Here is an 18237-nt window from a genome sequence, read left to right on the forward strand (position 1 = left end):
GTCTTTCTAGGGTACTCAACTAACAGTAAAGCATATAGGGTGTTCAATAAACGAACTCAAGTCATAGAAGATTCTGTCCATATCGAGTTCGATGAAACTGACCCTGCAGGAACGTCAAGTCAGTCTGCCGAAGATGACCTAGGCTCAGCTTCCGCTGACCAAAATGGAGCCGCTGAGTCATTACCACACGGGCTGACCAAAGGTAAAAACGAACCTGAAATTACCTTTGCTGACCAATCTAAAATTGCAGAGATTGTTGAAACACCTGCTGCTGACAACTCAACATTACCCAAAGAAATCAAAATTCCAAGAGGACACTCGGAGAAGTCCATTCTTGATGCTGTTGAGAACAACCTGATGACAAGAAATCAACTCAGGAGATATCTTAGCAATGTTGCGTTCGTCTCAGTCTATGAACCAAAGAACTTCACCGATGCTGAGCATGATGAATTCTGGATCAATGCTATGCTAGAAGAGCTTGATCAATTCAAAAGAAATGAGGTATGGGATTTAGTACCAAAACCTAAGAATCAAAAGACCATAGGAACTAAATGGGTCTTTAAAAATAAGCTAGATGAGCAAGGAAATGTAGTCAGGAACAAAGCCCGACTTGTAGCTCAAGGCTATAGTCAGCAAGAAGGCATTGACTACGGTGAAACCTTTGCTCCCGTTGCTAGGTTAGAGGCTATACGTATATTATGTGCATATGCTAGTTTCATGAATTTCAAACTATATCAAATGGATGTTAAGAGTGCATTTCTTAATGGATTTATAAACGAAGAGGTATATGTTAGTCAGCCTCCAGGGTTTGAAGATCCAAAATTTCCAAACCACGTTTATAAACTCAAGAAGGCCCTGTACGGCCTGAAACAAGCACCACGTGCTTGGTACGAGAGGTTGACCAGTTTCCTGCTGACCAGGAACTATGTCAGAGGCAAAGCTGACATAACCTTATTCATTAAGAAAAAGGGTAAAGATACCCTATTGGCACAAATTTACGTAGATCATATATAATCTTTGGTGCTACTGATGAATCTATGTGCAAAAAATTTAGTAAACAGATGCAAACTGAGTTCGAAATGTCAATGATGGGGGAACTCAACTTCTTCCTTGGACTACAAATTAAGCAAGGGAAGAACGACATCTTCATCAGTCAGTCTAAGTATGCCGAAGAAATGTTAAAGAAATTCGATATGGAAGAATGTAAGCCCATATCTACCCCAATGGGCACTGACACTGTCCTTTGCGCTGACGAGAAAGGTAAGTCAGTAGACAGCAAGTTATATCGAGGTATGATTGGCTCTCTACTTTATCTTACTGCTAGTAGGCCTGACATTCAGTACTCAGTATGTTATTGCGCAAGATACCAAGCTGACCCCAGGGAATCTCACCTTATAGCTGTAAAAAGAATTTTTAGATATTTGCAGAGCTTAGTTAATGCAGGTTTATGGTATCCAAATACAAATGACTTCACACTCATTGGATACACTGACGCTGACTATGGACGAGATAAGCTAGAGCGTAAGAGTACTTCAGGAGGGTGTCACTTCCTTGGAAGCTGTCTAGTATCTTGGTTCAGCAAGAAGCAATCGTCAGTGGCCCTGTCAACAACTGAAGGATTAAGCAACAGCTGGAGGATTATGGAGTAAAAACTGAAACAGTCGAAATCAAATGCGACAACAAGAGTGTCATTGACTTATCCAAGAATCCAATCCAACACAACAGGATGAAGCATGTCAGCATTCGGCATCACTTCATTAGAGACCATGTACTCAAAGGAGAGATCAAGCTGACCTACGTACCGACCGATGAACAGCTTGCAGATATCTTTATGAAGCCTTTGGCTCGTGAGGAATGTAACATACTAAGGGAAGCTATCGGTATGTCTAATCCTCTTTAATAAAATTCTATGTTTAAATTGAATGTTGAGTGATTACCATGCTGAGTGAGTTGTGCTAAATTAGTAACTATTGCATACTGAGCTAAATATGAATTATATCACCCTATGCTGAGTAGACATACATACTGTGTGATTATCATAAGCTGAGTTACTAAGCACACGAATATTTCTTCTACGTAAAACTGAGCACTCAGAAAGTTAAAAACGCTTAGTATTCTAGACACTGAGTAAAACCAATTGCACAGTAAATGCTAGCACGCGCATTGAATAGCCACCTAGGATGACGTAAGCGCAATAATTAGAAAACACATGCGACGATTGTGTCATAAATGCCAGGGATACCTGTCGATTGATCATCTCGATGTCAAACCGCCATTCCGACCTATCAGATCAACTCGGCACTCCTATAAATGCTGGACGAATTCCCACTCATGTCTCTTTACACTCGAAATTTCTGGCATTCAATCTCTCTCTCTCTCTTAAATCCCAAAACCTCTCAAAGTCTATCAAGAATCATGTCTGACGATTCTCAAAACATCTCCGGTGCCGATTACGATGACAATCGCTCCGATGAAAATCCTCCTTCCCCTGCTCAGCGGGACTATGAAGAGACTTCAAGTGAGTCTCAAGGGGATGGTCAACATGACCAATCTAAGGTCAATACTCCGAGCAAAAACCCTAAAGCTGACCAAGCAACACCTTCGAAAAAGAAAAAGGAGAAGAAGGAGAAGCAACCTAAGGAGAAGGTATTCCTCCCTGTATACAACAGCGTCAAAGGTTGTGAGGTACTCCGCTGTCGTTGGTTCTCTAAAGGGTTCGTAGAGGCTGAGAAACCCTTCTGTGAGTGGATCTCCAAAAACGGCTGGACCCAACTCTTTTCTCTCCCCGGTAACACCTATCCACAGCTGGTAAGGGAATTTTACACAAACCTCATAGTTAACAAGGACAATGTTGACCACTTAGTGACTAAGGTCAAAGGCAAGGACATCACGATCACTCCATCCTATCTAGCAACTCTGCTAAAGCTGCCGGCCAAAGGTACAGAATTCAGGACCACAAACGACCATGCCAAAATTGACTATCCTGTTGAGTTCTGTAAGCCAAAGACCCATAAGGGAGAAATAGCCAGCACGTGCATGGGTCAGCCTCAGAAAATGGCTAATTACATCCTGACCAACTTCCTATTCCTAAAGGTCAACTCCTCCTCATCGGCCTCAAACTTTGAGCAATGCTTCATTTGGCATATGCTGACTTACCAACCACTCAATATGCCCGTCTTTCTTGTCGGTGCATTCCAACGAAGTACCTGGAAACTCAGGATGGGTTCCCTCTTCACGAAAATTCTTCAGGACCACCAAGTAAGCACGGTCGAAGAAGTTGAGACTTGGGGAACAGAAATTACAGCGGCATTGCTATTTGGCTTAGCCTATAACCAGCCGATTAAATCCAAGAAAGGAAAAGGTGCAGAAGAAAATGAAGAAGGGGATAATATGGTTGAAGCGGCACCGGATGTGCCAACCAAGAAAGGAAAGAAGGTAATGGTTGAACCCTCTGACCAAACAAGGCAAGATAAGAAGCGGAAAGCTGACCAATCCGCAAGGGACGTCAACACAGCTCCGAGGAAGCTGAGAATAATATCCAGTGCGAAGAAAGCTACTGATGAGCAAGCCTCTGTTTCTCAAGTTGAGGAACAAGCCGATCCCAAAAATCCTCAAGGTCCTGTTTATGCCGAGCAAGTGCTCGAAGTCCCTTCTGCTCAAGCCAATGAGTTAGCAAAGGAAAATCCTGCTCAAGTTAGCCCTGAATTACCTCAACCTCCACAATCTACTCCACCTTAGACTAACACTGAGCAGGTCAATAATTCTGCAGATCCACCTCTTCCTAATCCTTCAACGCAGAATGATAATCAGTCAGCTCCTGCTGCTGACCTGAATAAAAGTCCAGCTGCTGACCACGCTGGCACATCTAATTCTGGACAGCACCAAACACCTCCTTCATCCGGTGCTACTCATATTCCGACCTCTGAACCACAAAATGATGAATCCTATGCTTACTTGTATGCTACTGAGTCTGGACGAAGAATCATTGACTCAGCTCAAGCCTTACTTCAAGAAATTCATCAAACTAATGCCGATGTTGCTGGGTCTGTTAATGTTGAGCCAACTCAACTCTCTTCTATCACTCAACTTTTAACTGAAATCAAGGGTCTCAAGGACTTAATGAGTGTCATGACATCTTTTGCTTTTCAATAGCCCAAGCAAGAATCAATAGTAAAGCTGGCTGAACTCCAGCTGATGATGGTAACTCATATGGTCGCCATCCAAGGTCAACTCAATGCCTTATTAGCTGCGAACTCAACATATGCAACCTCTGCTGAGGTAAATCAACACTTCTCCTAGCTGACCTCTGATCTTTCCGGAGCTCGTGAGCTTATCTCCTCCTCCTCCCAGTGTTCCATCAAATAGATTGGAAAAGTCGTTCGCCTACTCAACCTGAATAAACAGGAAATGGACACTGACCTCATGAAGACTAATGAGATTCTGCAATGCACTCAGTCTACCCTTAAGCAGGTTCGGCACACCAACGTTCAGCGTCAATAATATGACACTGCCCTGCTTAGGATGTATCATCAATCTTATGCCAAAATGACAGAATCTCTAACTTGGATCGGGAAATCTCAAGAGTATCTCTTAAGTATGCTCAGTGCCAACATTAAGATCCCCGCTTCCACTATGGCCGATGGCATGGAATTCTTCGACGGTCTTTGGGAAAGCACGAGTCAACTTCAAATGTACTCATCAAAACTGTCTCGTGCTGCTCAACAGGGAACTTTCTTTCCTCCTCCTCCCAATTCCGATGCTGGCAAAACGGGGGAGAAAGAACGCGCTGCTGGAACTCAGCAGAGAATGGGGGAGATCACTCAGTCTGCCGTCGGAACTCAGCAGAAGCCTGGTCCATGTTCTGCTGACCCAAGAAATCCGAGTCAGTAACAAAGAACTGTCAAAGGCAAAGGCAAAATTCAAGTCAACTTAAAGAGATAGATTAAAAATAGCCTTAGACTTGTAATTTTATATGTGGCATGTCCTATTTTGTTGCTGACTATCTTTATAAGAATCTTTCTTTTCCAAACCGACTTATCTATATGCGATGCTTACCTATTATGATTCTATGCTGATCTGTCATACTTAAACTAAACATTGAACAAAGTAAAAATCTTGTGAACATAAGGAAAATACAAGTAAAATATACTCAACACACATAACTCTGATACCTATACAATAACTCTGATACCTATGTGCAAAACTGAGTAACAACTACATGTTCCAAGCATTGACCATCTTCTGAAAGCTGACCTAGGCTCATCTGAATTAGATATTGGAAGGTCTAGGATTGAACTAAGTCAGTAAAGGTATGTCTTAATTTCACTCGATTAAATCTTATAAGGTTTAGAGTTAAATTGAGTCAATAGATGCAACCCTTACGGGGGAGTAACTTCAGAAGAATAAAAGGTAAATCTATCATGGGGAATCTCGATGCTGAGTTCCACAATTAAATATTTTTGCCAACATCAAAATGGGGGAGTTTGTTGAAACACCTTTCCACATGATTTTGATTTGACAAAATTATTTAAGTTAATCCATGATTAAGGGACAATTAAATTTAAGTGTTTTGGTTTAATTGTACTAATGTGTTTGTTCAATGTTGAGTACAATTATAAGTGAACAGAAATAAAAAGTACGACAGAATAAAGTCAGCATGAGGCATAGAAGCTGAGTAAAACACGACTCAACATAATAGAAGAAAAGTCATCTTCAGAACAAACGCTTGAAGATGAAGCTGACCAAAGAACCTGAGTGGAACACGACTCAGCATAATAGAAGAAAAGTCATCTTCAGAACAAACGCTTGAAGATGAATCTGACCAAAGAATCTGAGTGGAACACGACTCAGCATAATAGAAGAAAAGTCATCTTCAGAACAAACGCTTGAAGATGAAGCCGACCAAAGAAGCTGAGTGGAACACGACTCAGCATAATAGAAGAAAAGTCGTCTTCAGAACAAACGCTTGAAGACGAAGCTGACAGAACAAGCTGAGTAGAATATGACTCAACCTCGCTAGAGACAAAGAACAAAGGCAACATCAATAAAGTCAAGCTGAGTGCTCGTTAGGACAGCGCGAATGATCTGTTTGCAAAAAGACAAGATCTGACAACTGTCTGCACCAATACAGAAGCTTTGGAATTATGCACGGAGACAGTATCGAGACGCATAGGTCAACTAGTCATTGGTTAAAAGATGAAACTAGCGCTAGAAGATGAACCTGGAGGAAGAAGACAAGCCTGACGCCTGCAAATTTCAGACGACAGGATTGGCCTGCAATATCTGTATGCTGACCAGTGAATGATGCAAGGAGCCATTTGAATTCAACGGATACATCCGAATTCAAATGATTGAGGCATCAGAAATTCACTATAAAAAGACAAGTCCAACTCTTGGATCCTTGGCCGAAATACAAAAAGAAAAGAGCATACATACAAAGCACATTCAAACAAGAAAAGAAAATCTTACACCAAATTCCTATTTCTGTGTAAAAGTCTAGATTGAATTTGTATTAATCTAAAGTGTTCTTCATCTAGAAAGAACAGATTTGTATCAATTGTAAAAGTTGAGAGAGTGGTGCTGAGTACTCAGTTTTAGTACTCAGCGGTAGAGAAAAATCTAAGTGTTCGGTTATAGCGCTTAGTGGGGTTGAGTAGACGAATAGAGGATGGTACTATTGCATACTCAACTGCTTTGTAAACGGTTTGTGCTCTACCTTTAAAGAGCTCGGTATTGGATTGAAAAAGCCCGGAAGGACTCTGGGGACTGGACGTAGGCGGTGAGGCCGAACCAGGATAAATCTGCTGAGTAATTTCTAACCCTTTCTCTCAATATATATGTATGTGTTGTTTGCTTAAATTACTCAGGATATAAATTGTATAAGCTGACACTGAGTAATCAGAGTGTTGAGTTGGAAGCTGACCTTAAGTGTTAATTCCCAACTCACAAGTAAAATGGTTCTAGTCAGCCTCTGACTAAAGCTGTCTTACATCTCTCTCGGCCGTGCTGACCAAAACTGAGTTAAGTAATTTAAAGATATGATTAAGTCAGCGTAATTAAACGAAAAAGTTATATTAGTTCCTAACCCCCCTTTGGAACTAATCACATGGGACCAACATAAATAACACCTATTCTAAACATATTTAACCCAGCCCCCCTCCTCATTTGCTCCTTGGCCGACAACAACCTCCTCCCTTTTAAACTTACACTATTCATCTTCTCTAACCTAGCCTTTTCCTCTCCTCTTTCTTTTTTCCGGCAAAAAGAAGGAAGCCTTCCGATCATGGAGGTTTCACGGCAGCTCCCATCCTTCCCATCTTTCTCTCTTCCTTTCGACATAGTTCGGCTCTAGTCCGATATTTCGGTGACCATTTTCTCCTTTTTTTACGGGTGAAACGGAGCTGAACAATTCCGATCTACCCTGTTTATAGGGTTTATAGGTGGTTCGACACCTTTGGAGGGCAGACAGCCACCATTTGGCTCCTCTGAGGTCCCTAGGAGGTCCGATCTACTCGTGCATGTGGTTTATCCTAAGGTAAAGCGCATTTTTTGTGTTTTTCTGTTCGTATTTACTCTTTTATAGAGATTTAGCTAATCATTTGGTGTGTTTTTTCTTGAGTTATTTGAACTCGGAATGCAGATCTCGTGCCTGTTCGCGGGTTTACTATGGACTTGGGATTATCTTAAGGTAAATCGCGTTTTTCGCGTTTTTCTGTTTGTATTTTACTCTTTTACAGAGAGTTAGCTAACCTTTTTTTGTGTGTTTTTTTCTGAGTTCTTTGAACTCGGAATGCAGATCTCATGGTGATTCGTGAATTTGCTATGGGTTAAGGAACACATAGATTGTTATTTGCGATTTTTGTGTTTGTGACTACAGCTGATTTGAAGCAAAGACGCCTGCCCTTTTTTACAAATTTTGTACCTAACTTTGTACCCTCATTATGGTTCAGGGATTTCCTGAATTAATTGATGAAAGAATTTCCCTTTTTTTTTACAAGTTTGTGCCTTATTTTTACTTATGGGTTCTGTGAGTTTGGTTATTACAGGAAAGGATTCATGTTTTTACAAAAGGTCTTATTTTTTATGAAGCTGGTGTCTTAATTTTTTTGTTCAGGGGTTTACTGTAAAAGAAGGTCCCATTTTTATAAATGTTGTGTTTTTATTTTTGGTTCAGTGGTCTCTAGGTTAAAAAAAAAGGTTCCATTTTTATAAAGGTTGTGTTTTTATTCTTGGTTCAGGGGTCCCTGAGTTTTCACTGTAAAAAAAGGTTCCATTTTTATAAAGGTTGTGTTTTTATTCTTGGTTCAGGGGTCCCTGAGTTTTCACTGTACAAAAAAAGGTTCCATTTTTATAAAGGTTGTGTTTTTATTTTGGTTCAGGAAAGAAACCTGAGTAGTGTAAGGAGTGCAGGGGGAAATTTTGGTGTCTAAACATCATGAGGATTTCTTCCAGATCTGGAAAATAGGTATATTTTCCAAATCTTTTAGAGTCCCCTTTGTATTTTAAGACTTCTTTTCTAGTCTCCCAGAACCTAGAGACTAGGAAAAGTCTTTAAATGGCATTTGATGTTTAGGCATTAAAGTTTCCTCCTTTTTTGGAAGGAAGTAGATCTGGACCATTACAGGAAACTTAATGGTTTTGTCTCTAGAACCTAGAGACAGAACCATGAAGACTTTAATGATCAAGACTTTCCTTTTTTAGAGATGAAAGAAAGAGATGAAGTAGATGCAACAGCACTAAGTGCTCCAGAAATAAATAAGAGGGTTGACAAAAGAATAAAAAAGAAATGGTATATTAATGGTTACCTTTCTGAAGATCTGCACGAGAGAAGGTGGAAAGATTCAAGCTGCTTCTCTTCTAAATTCCTTTTTTTTTGTCTGTCTCCCCCCCCCCCCCCCCCCCACCATTTTGGGTCCACCAGCACTCTTTATATAGGCAGATTTCTTGATTATTTAGTGTAAAATACTATTAATTAGTGTTAAATTCTATTAATTAGTTTTGTTCATTTTAATTATTAATTGATTGCTTAATGGGTTTGAATTTGGACTTGGGCCTCATGCTTCTGGGTAATTAATTGTAATTCTGGAATTTGTTAATAAACTTCTATTTTTTGTCTTATTTTTACTTTATCTATCCTTTTCTCATTTTATTTTAATTCTAAGAATAAGTTAATTCAATGTTTATAATGTAAATGATAATTGGAAGCCTCACTCGAATGTCCTTCAAGCTGCTGAAGGTTTCAGAAAGAATGTGCTGGGGTGGAATAAGAATGTCTTTGGGCATATTATTAGGAGGAAGAATAAATTATTAAGTAGAATTTAGGGCATTCAGCGTAGGTTGGAGGTTAGATTCGATCATAGTTTGGATGGTTTTCTCAGAACCATTCAGAAGGAGTTGGAAGCTGTGCTGAGACAGAAGGAGCTTCTTTGGTTTCAAAAATCTAGGAAAGCATGGATCAGAGATGAGGATCGAAATACCAGGTATTTTCATCTCTCTACCATCATTAGAAGGCAGAGGAATATGATTGATGCTATTAAGAACTCTAATGGTGATTGGGTTTATGAGGACAAAGACATTCGGAGATTGGCCCTGGAGTTCTATAAGGACCTGTTTAAAGAGGAACCTGTTGATCTAGAGAAGGCTCAATCTGTTGCTACTTTTCCCATGGTTGGAGAGGATAGAAGTCTGGAAGCCTTCCGTCCTATTTCCCTGAAAGAAATTGACCAAGCCATTTTTAGTATTGGGGCTACTAAAGCTCCTGGGATTGATGGTCTACCTGCTGGTTTTTACCATAAGCACTGGGAGGTTGTGAAGGAAGGTATTTATAACTTCATCAAAGGTGTTTTTAATGGTTCTCAGGATATTGGGCTGGTTAACAGAACCCTTCTGGTGCTGATCCCTAAAGTTGAGAAGCCTTCTTCTTTCTTACATATGAGGCCTATCAGTCTTTGTAATGTTCTCTATAAAACTATTACAAAGATTGTGGCTAATAGAATCCGTTGCATTTTGCCTGAGATCATTAGTCAGAATCAGGGAAGCTTTGTGCCTGGTAGACAAATGATGGATAATGTGGTGATTGCCCAGGAGATGGTTCACACTATGAAGATCAAGAAGGGGAAGAAAGGTATTGTGGCTCTTAAGTTAGATCTTGAGAAAGCCTATGATCGCATTAACCGGAGCTTTCTGATGGAGAGTCTGGAAAGAGCTAGGATCCCAGATAATTGGAGAAAGTTAATAAAGGTTTGTATCTCTTCTCCTATTTTTCAAGTGTTGATTAATGGGGATATGTCGGAGGAATTCTCTCCTGGCCGGGGTATCCGTCAAGGGGACCCAATGAGCCCTTTCTTATTTGTTATTGCAATGGAAAGACTGTCTCACCTGATCCATGATGCTGTTGAGAGTGGGAAATTCCACCCGGTGGCTATCAATAAGTTTTGTCCTCGGGTTACTCACTTGTTCTTTGCAGATGATGTTCTGATCTTTATGGAAGGTAATGAGGAGCAGTTAAGTATTATTATGGAAGGTAATGAGAAGCTAAATGTCCAGAAGTCCAGGATGATGTGCTCTAAGAATATGAACCAGAGAGTTTGTAAAAGGTTGAGTGATCTGTCAGAAATTCCTCTAACTTGCTCTCTCAGGAAGTATCTGGGTATCCCCCTCCATAGTGAGAGAGTGTCTAAAGTGTCTTTTAAAGATACTTTGGATAAAGCTAATATGAAGTGTGCCACATGGAAAGCAAAGACTCTCTCTCTCGTTGGCCGTCTTACGTTGATTCAATCTGTCAATTGTGCGACTCCCAATCACATTATGCAGGCTTGTCATCTTCCTGAGCCTGTGCTTAAGGATCTAGATAAAATTAATCGTAGGTTCCTGTTGGGGGAAGCTGAGGAGGGAAGGAAGATCCACCTTGTTCCTTGGAATGAGGTTTGTCAACCTAAAGATAAGGGAGGTCTGGGCATTAGGAAATCCAAAGATAATAATAAAGTCTTATTAATGAAGCTCCTATGGCGAATGTGGCAGCTTCCTTCAGCTCTGTGGGTTCAGCTTTTATGTGGTAAATATCAGAAGGATAAGGTGTTTGGGGGTCCTAAGGATAGAGTGGTTAATTGTTACTTTCTCTGGAAAGGCATTAGTGCGGTTTTTGCTGAATTCTGTTCAGGGATTGGGTGGAATGTGGGTAATAGTAGGTCCATCAGATTCTGGAAGGATATTTGGATAGGTAAGAAGCCTTTATTGGAGGTTTGTACTTCTTTGCCTCCGTTGGACATTCAGGACTGGAGGATTGCAGATGTGGTGGATTCTGAGGGGGAGTGGATTTGGGCAAAATTTGATTCCTACCTCAGTCTGGAATCGCTCCTTACTATTAGAGGTGTTCAGATTAGTAGTCAAATTGAGGATAAAGATAGTTACTGTTGGTCTTTGACAAACAACGGGGCCTATTCTTGTAAATCTGCTTTTCAGGCTTTCTATCAGGATTTGGTTTCTTCGTCCCCTGGGGTGTTGAAGACGATTTGGGCCTTAAAAGTGCCGTACCGTATTAGAAGTTTCCTTTGGCTTGGGGCTAGGAATAGGTTGCTTACTAATTCGGATAGAAAAAGGAGGCATCTAGTGGAGTCTGGAGCTTGCTGCAGATGCAGAGGGTATGAAGAGACGTTGTGCCATGCTCTCAGGGACTGTGAGAAAAGTAAAGAGGTTTGGAGGAATATTCTTCCTAGGGAGGTGCTCTCTTCTTTTTTAGCCCACTCAGAGAATAATTGGTTTGTAGATGGGATTAAATGGACTCTTCTGCCTGATCTGAATCAGGGTGTTCTTTTATTTGTGGTGGTTTGCCATCAGATTTGGAGATGGAGGAATGAGGAGATTTTTGGAGGAAAAGTGGTTTCTCAGCCAAACATCTTTGATTTCTTCTAAAAAAAGATTAGTACTCTGGTTGAGAGCTTTGTTGAAGATCCCTTGGCTAGGGTGTCTCAAAGGAAGGAGGTCCATCTTTTAGGCTGGTGTAGGCCGAGTGTAGGTATGGTTAAGCTCAACACTAATGGTTCTTGTCTTAGAGACGGCAGAATTACCGCAGGAGGAGTTCTTAGAGATGATGGTGGCAGATGGGTTTCTGGATTCTCTCAGAATTTGGGTATGGGCTCGTTCTTTTCTGCAGAACTTTGGGGGATTTTCTCCGGCCTGAAGGTAGCAAAGAATCTAGGAGTGAAAAAGCTTCTTGTGGAGTCAGACAACCTAGAAGCGATTAAAATGATTTCTGAGGGCAATGCTATTTGTCTAAATAGCCTTAACTTAATCAAAGGCATTAGAAGGATTGGCTCATCCTTTGATTCTATTAGCTTTGCTCATATTTATAGGGAGCAAAATCGCGTAGTGGACCGTCTTGCGGTGGAAGGGCATTCTAGAATGTTGGGTCTATCTATCCTTTCTTCTCCTCCGGCTTTCATCTCTTCTATGATCTTGGAGGTTGTGGTGGGGGTCAGTTTTCCTAGGCTGATCCCGGGTTGAGCGTTTTTTGTTTTGTTTGTTTTTCTTTCCTATCCTACAAAAAAAAATAATGTAAATGATAATTAGCATGGTGGTTTTATTACTATTAAATTAACCCCTTAACTAAGGGTTTACAACATAACAATGGTTAGTATTTTATAGCTAGACAATTGTATAAAAATAAAATCCATATTTAACTAAAAAAAAAATCATTCTTCCAATTAACAATGAACACCATAGTTAATTGATTAAATCTTTATAACATAAACATTTAATCAATTATAAGGAATTATAAGGGTTATCAATATAATTTCACCCCCTTTTTTGCATAATTACTAATTTTCAACTAATATCAATGTACTGAGCAAATATTTACAATGAAAACATTTACAAAATAAATTGATTAGAATTATAAAATTGTAAGAAAAAAGAGAATTTACTCCGGACAAAATGGGTATATACACTAGGGATTTCGAGATGTCATTTCATTGTTGAGATAAGAAGTGGGCTTACAGCTGGCCTACAATTGGAGGCTGCTGAAAGAAAAGGAAAAATTATGCTAAAAAGGGACTACTACGGGCATTGATCCTTCTTTTCGTTTCTCCTATTGAATGTAGTTACCTACTGACTGGCGGCAATCGGGACGGAGAGAAGACTAGCTATAAAACTCCGGAAGGCGCTAACAAACCGACTCTGCTTCCCTACTGAGTATACCTTCCCGAATTGCGAACATGCTTTACTGAGATGGAAGGCTATTTGAAAGCTTATTAGAATCATTTTCTTTCTAAAACAAAACCTTTACTAGATTTCTTCCCTTTCGTCCACTCGACAATAAAGACTTGTTGACTGCCCGGAAATATTTCTTCAACGGATAGTGAAAGCTTCTTGAAAACCGAATAAATAACCTTCCCACCGGGCTTTAGACAATATCGATAAGTCGATAGCAGTAGGGAGACAAGTACGTACCCACGATTGGAACTATAAGCCGCTTCCGTTCCTACAGGTAGGCGAAAAGACAAGGTGTAGAGGTTAAAGACAAGGATAAGAGGCAGGTTACGAGGTAAAAGAAAAGGAGGCTTGGTTTTAATTGAATATAATAAGTGAAGGAAGGTCCACAAGAGGCAAGAGACATTAGTGAGTTTACCACCCGCAGATTGAAGAGTCTTCTGCGTAGGGTGATTTAATGCTTGTCCCTTTGGAAAAGGGGATCACGTCTTCTTTGTCTGGAAATGAGAATGATTTGCTTCACTAGCATATTGAAATTGACTGTCTTCGTGAATCAATTTGATGGATTATACCTTCTCCTGCGGGTGGAAAGGAAGTCCTTGAAGGAGAAGGTTGAAGATTCCTGTAGTTGATGAGCTACAGAAGAAGAATTCGACGTCGTCCTCCTAGATCTCGATCTCGGTTCCGCAACTGGTCTAGAGAGATAGCTATCCATAGACTGAGAAGGAATGTATAGTATAGGAAGATGGGTACATGATCTTGACTGAGGACGACCACAATTGACTAGCTCCGTGGCTAGTCTATGCTCTGATAAGAAGACTGCTCTGGTTGCTGGCTTAAAGACAAGGTCCGGTATCTATCATCTATCCAGACCGGCAACACATCTACTTTGTGTTACCTCTTCCAGAACCCTTGGTTGCGAAAGCCTCCATCCGTACTGTACTAGTCTTTTTTCAAAACTTCTCTAGACATTCAGAGCCCTCCTTTAGTCAAGACTATGAGCAGCAACCGAAAAGGAGTCTTAGCTTTAGGTAGTCTTTCCACACTTGGCTTTGCTAGGCAGGCTGCCCCGGTCGTACCGTTCGGAGCCAATTCCTTATTATTTTTTTTTGGCCTCCATCATATTGCTGAACTGCTTTTCCTGTTGATGCTTCTATGGGGGCTGTTGTTCAAGCCGATTAAGAATGCTTTCTCATAAAAATATGAAATTTCTTGTGACTACTTATTTTATTTTATTAGTTTTTTTTTTATTTTGAAACGAAAAAAACAAAGAAACAACGATGGTGGCACGTAGGGCTATGCATCGCTGTAAAACCGACTACTGAATTATTAAAAAAACTGAATCGATTTAAATAAAAAAAACATAAACTGATAGTACACTGAACTGATATTTTCGGTTCGGTTACCGAATCAATCAAATTTTTACAATTTTAAACTTTATCTCTATTTATAGCAATATTATTCTATATAATTAAAAGAGAATAGTTAAATGAACAGTAAATTAAAATTGATTCAGATTTCAATTGCAAAATTTCCTTTGACAATTTTGTCTTTATACATTTACAATTATCATAGCCAACCCTCTCAAAACGACGTAGGATTAACACTGAGGTTTCATATCAGATAAAGTAATCTCGCATCCTCTTCTCTCTCCTGATATCTGTTTCACGATCATTCCTATTCCTTCTACGTTGTTCTTTGGTTATCTGATATTACATGGAACATGGATTTTCTCTTCTCTTTGGTAAATTTATTTTTTATTTTATTTTCTTTTTTGGCATGGGTTTTGATAGTTTCTTTTTTGTATTTGTTTTACTTTTAATGAATTTGGCTTTGTTTCTGAGGTTTTTTCGTTCTCTTTTTTTCTATCAGTGTTGGTGAGCTTAGTCGAAAGCATTGTAGCGACGTAACTGGCTCTAGTGAGTTTATTTTTTTAAAATTTGTACATTGTTGTTCGGGTTAGAAATTTTCTTTACCCTTAATTTATGTCTGTATATACTGTTGTCGGAAAAAAGTTCTTCATTGAGGTTTGAAAACTGAATCGTGTAATCTTAGTTATTTTCCCCCTCAATTATTCATTTTTCCCTTTCACGGTACTACTATTTTCAGCAGAGATTGCGTCTTGACTTCTCGATGATGCATGGCTACATTTTTTTTATTTTTTCTATTTTAATTCTTCACTCATAGGTTTTGTGATACATATTGGTATTTATGTTTCTCTGCTACTTTCAAGTTCCTTCTTTTTTAGATTGGCATGACGGTTAGATCATCTGAGTTCCGTTTATTATTTAGAGTATATGATGGCTGCATTTTATTTTTGTTTTTAATTTATTGTTTTTGGTCCCCTTTCTTGCGCAAACATGCGCTTCAAATTCATGAAATTATTAACCAATTGAAGTGATGGAATAGGATAGCTGACTATGAACAGAAAATGGACCAACGTAGAGGGGGATGAGGCAAAATGCTTAAAGATTTTTTGTGTTCAAAGCAAATAGGAGAAAATTTTCTCAACTTAAGAATGAGATGGGACAGATAGATGAGATCCTAGTAATTTTTCCTTAAATCTAGTACTTTATCAGATCATATAAACGTTTTTTTTTGTAATTTTATGGTTTAGTTTTTAGATTTTAACATTCTTTTTTTATTTCGTTATGAGGTACATTGTAGTGGTTAAGTTGAGATATGAATTTAAATTTTGAGTGAAAAATTAAATTGATAAATAAACTTTAATTTTTAGTTCACTGATATGCATAGATAATTAAAATTACTATATTATATTTTTAATCAGTAAAAATAGAGTTAAATTGACAAATTAACTTTAACTTTTAGTTAAATGATATGTACGGATAATTAAAATTATTATATTAAATTTTTAATCATTAAAAATAAGAAAGTGACATCAACTCCATCATTAGTAAATCGGCCTATGAAAGCTTTTACCCCTAATAGGGCTGATCCTCCCTTGAAGATTTGGAAGTCCATATGGTCCCTCAAGATCCCTTACCGTATCAGGAGCTTCCTTTGGCTGGGTATCAAAGACAGGCTCCTTACGAATGCGGATAGGCACAGAAGGCACTTGACTGAGTCTAGTGCCTGTAGTAGATGCAGAGGCAATGTGGAAACCTTGTGCCATGCCTTGAGGGATTGCCCAAATAGTAAGAAGATCTGGGAAGGGATCCTCCCTCATCACATCCTCCCTTCCTTCATGGCCTTTTCTGAAAGGGACTGGTTCTCTCAAGGAGCCAAGGGGAACTTGCTGGCCAACATGGAGCACGGTGCCATCCTCTTTGCTATTACTTGTCACCAAATCTGGAAGTGGAGGAATGAAGAATTATTTGCGGGTAAGGCTGTCCTTATTCCTGATTTACTGTTTTTCTTCTCGAAGAAGCTCTTTGTTATTACTCAAAGCTTTGAAAGAGATTCCCTTGTTCGCCCCTCCCCGGATAAAGAGATCCTGCTAGTTGGCTGGAGTAAGCCTAGAGAAGGGTTTGCTAAGTTGAATACTGATGGCTCCTGCCTTAGCAATGGCAGAATTGCTGCTGGAGGAGTTCTTCGGGATGCTGGTGGCAATTGGATGGCGGGGTTTACCCATAACTTGGGGACGGGCTCCTCCTTTTCTGCGGAGCTCTGGGGTATCTTGTCAGGTATTAAACTCGTCATTCGCATGGGTGTTAAAAAGCTCTCGGTGGAATCTGATAATCTGGAGGCTATTAACAGGATTTCAGATAGCCAGGCTGTTTGTCTGAAGAGCCAGAATCTCATCAAAGCTATTTTGAGGCTTCGTCCTGCCTTTGAGTATCTTAATTTCTCCCATATTTTTAGGGAGCAAAACCGCGTGGCGGATCGCTTAGCAGCTGCTGGGCATGGGAGAATGTTAGGTGTTTCTACCCTCTCTGTTCCTCCTTCTTTTCTTTTGCCTTCTCTCATAGAGGATAGGATTGGGGTCAGCCTTCCTAGACTGATCCCGGTGTAGGTTTTTTGTTGGTTTTGTTTTTTTTCCTTTCCTTTCTTACCAAAAAAAAAAAAAAACTCCATCATTAGTGTTTATTATTGTTATTATTATTATTACTATTATATTATATATATATATATATATATATATATATATTACTATCATATTCTGATTTTTAAAAATATTGTAAAAAGGTGGGGTAATTAAAAAAAAAAACCAATTTAAAGCATTTACGAGACATTTTTAGTCCACTCTCTTACTATTGGTAAATATAACAATACTTACTAATTTAATAATAAATAATGAATAAAAAGTGAATATAATCAGCATTGTTGGAAGTGATATGTTTTAGTCACTTATTAAATCATTAAAAGTCAAATCATTAATCAATTGTTTATATTACTTTTAAAAAATGAACTAGGAACCTTTTAGAGATACAGTAAAACATTCATAAATCAATACTCGATAAATTAATAATATCTTTAAAATAATAATTTCTTCTGTTCCCGACTTGATCCGGTTCAAAAAATGATAAATTTTAATAAATTAATAAGATAATAATTTTCTGGAATAACCTTTTATAAATACATTGTTTTATTATCTCTATAAATTAATAATTTCTCAAATACATATGCAAGTATATATAGATATATACTTAGGATAATTTAGCAAAATATGGCTCTATAGTATTTTATTTTTTCTTGAAATTTAAATCTAGTTGGATTTTATTCTTAACTATTCTCCGTGCATTCAAAAGTTCTAATGTACCCTTGTCAAATTGTAATAAAAAATTGTAAAGAGTGATTGATACTATAATTGTTTCCTTTTTTTGTGACTGGTTCATAGGGATGGCAACGGGTAGGGTACCCGCGGGTAGTGCCAATCCCAAACCCTTACCCGTTTATTTTTTAATTACCCGTACCCGTCCCATTATCCTAACGGGTATATTTTTGCATCCCATACCCTTCCCATTTAATTCACGGGTATCCACGGGTAGCCCTTACCCGTTAAGAATCAATAAATAAAATAAAAAATATTACAAATTTAACAAAGTATAAATTTAATAAATCATTTATCTA

Source organism: Euphorbia lathyris, chromosome 8, assembly GCF_963576675.1.
Source record: "Euphorbia lathyris chromosome 8, ddEupLath1.1, whole genome shotgun sequence".
In the NCBI taxonomy this organism is placed as follows: domain Eukaryota; kingdom Viridiplantae; phylum Streptophyta; class Magnoliopsida; order Malpighiales; family Euphorbiaceae; genus Euphorbia; species Euphorbia lathyris.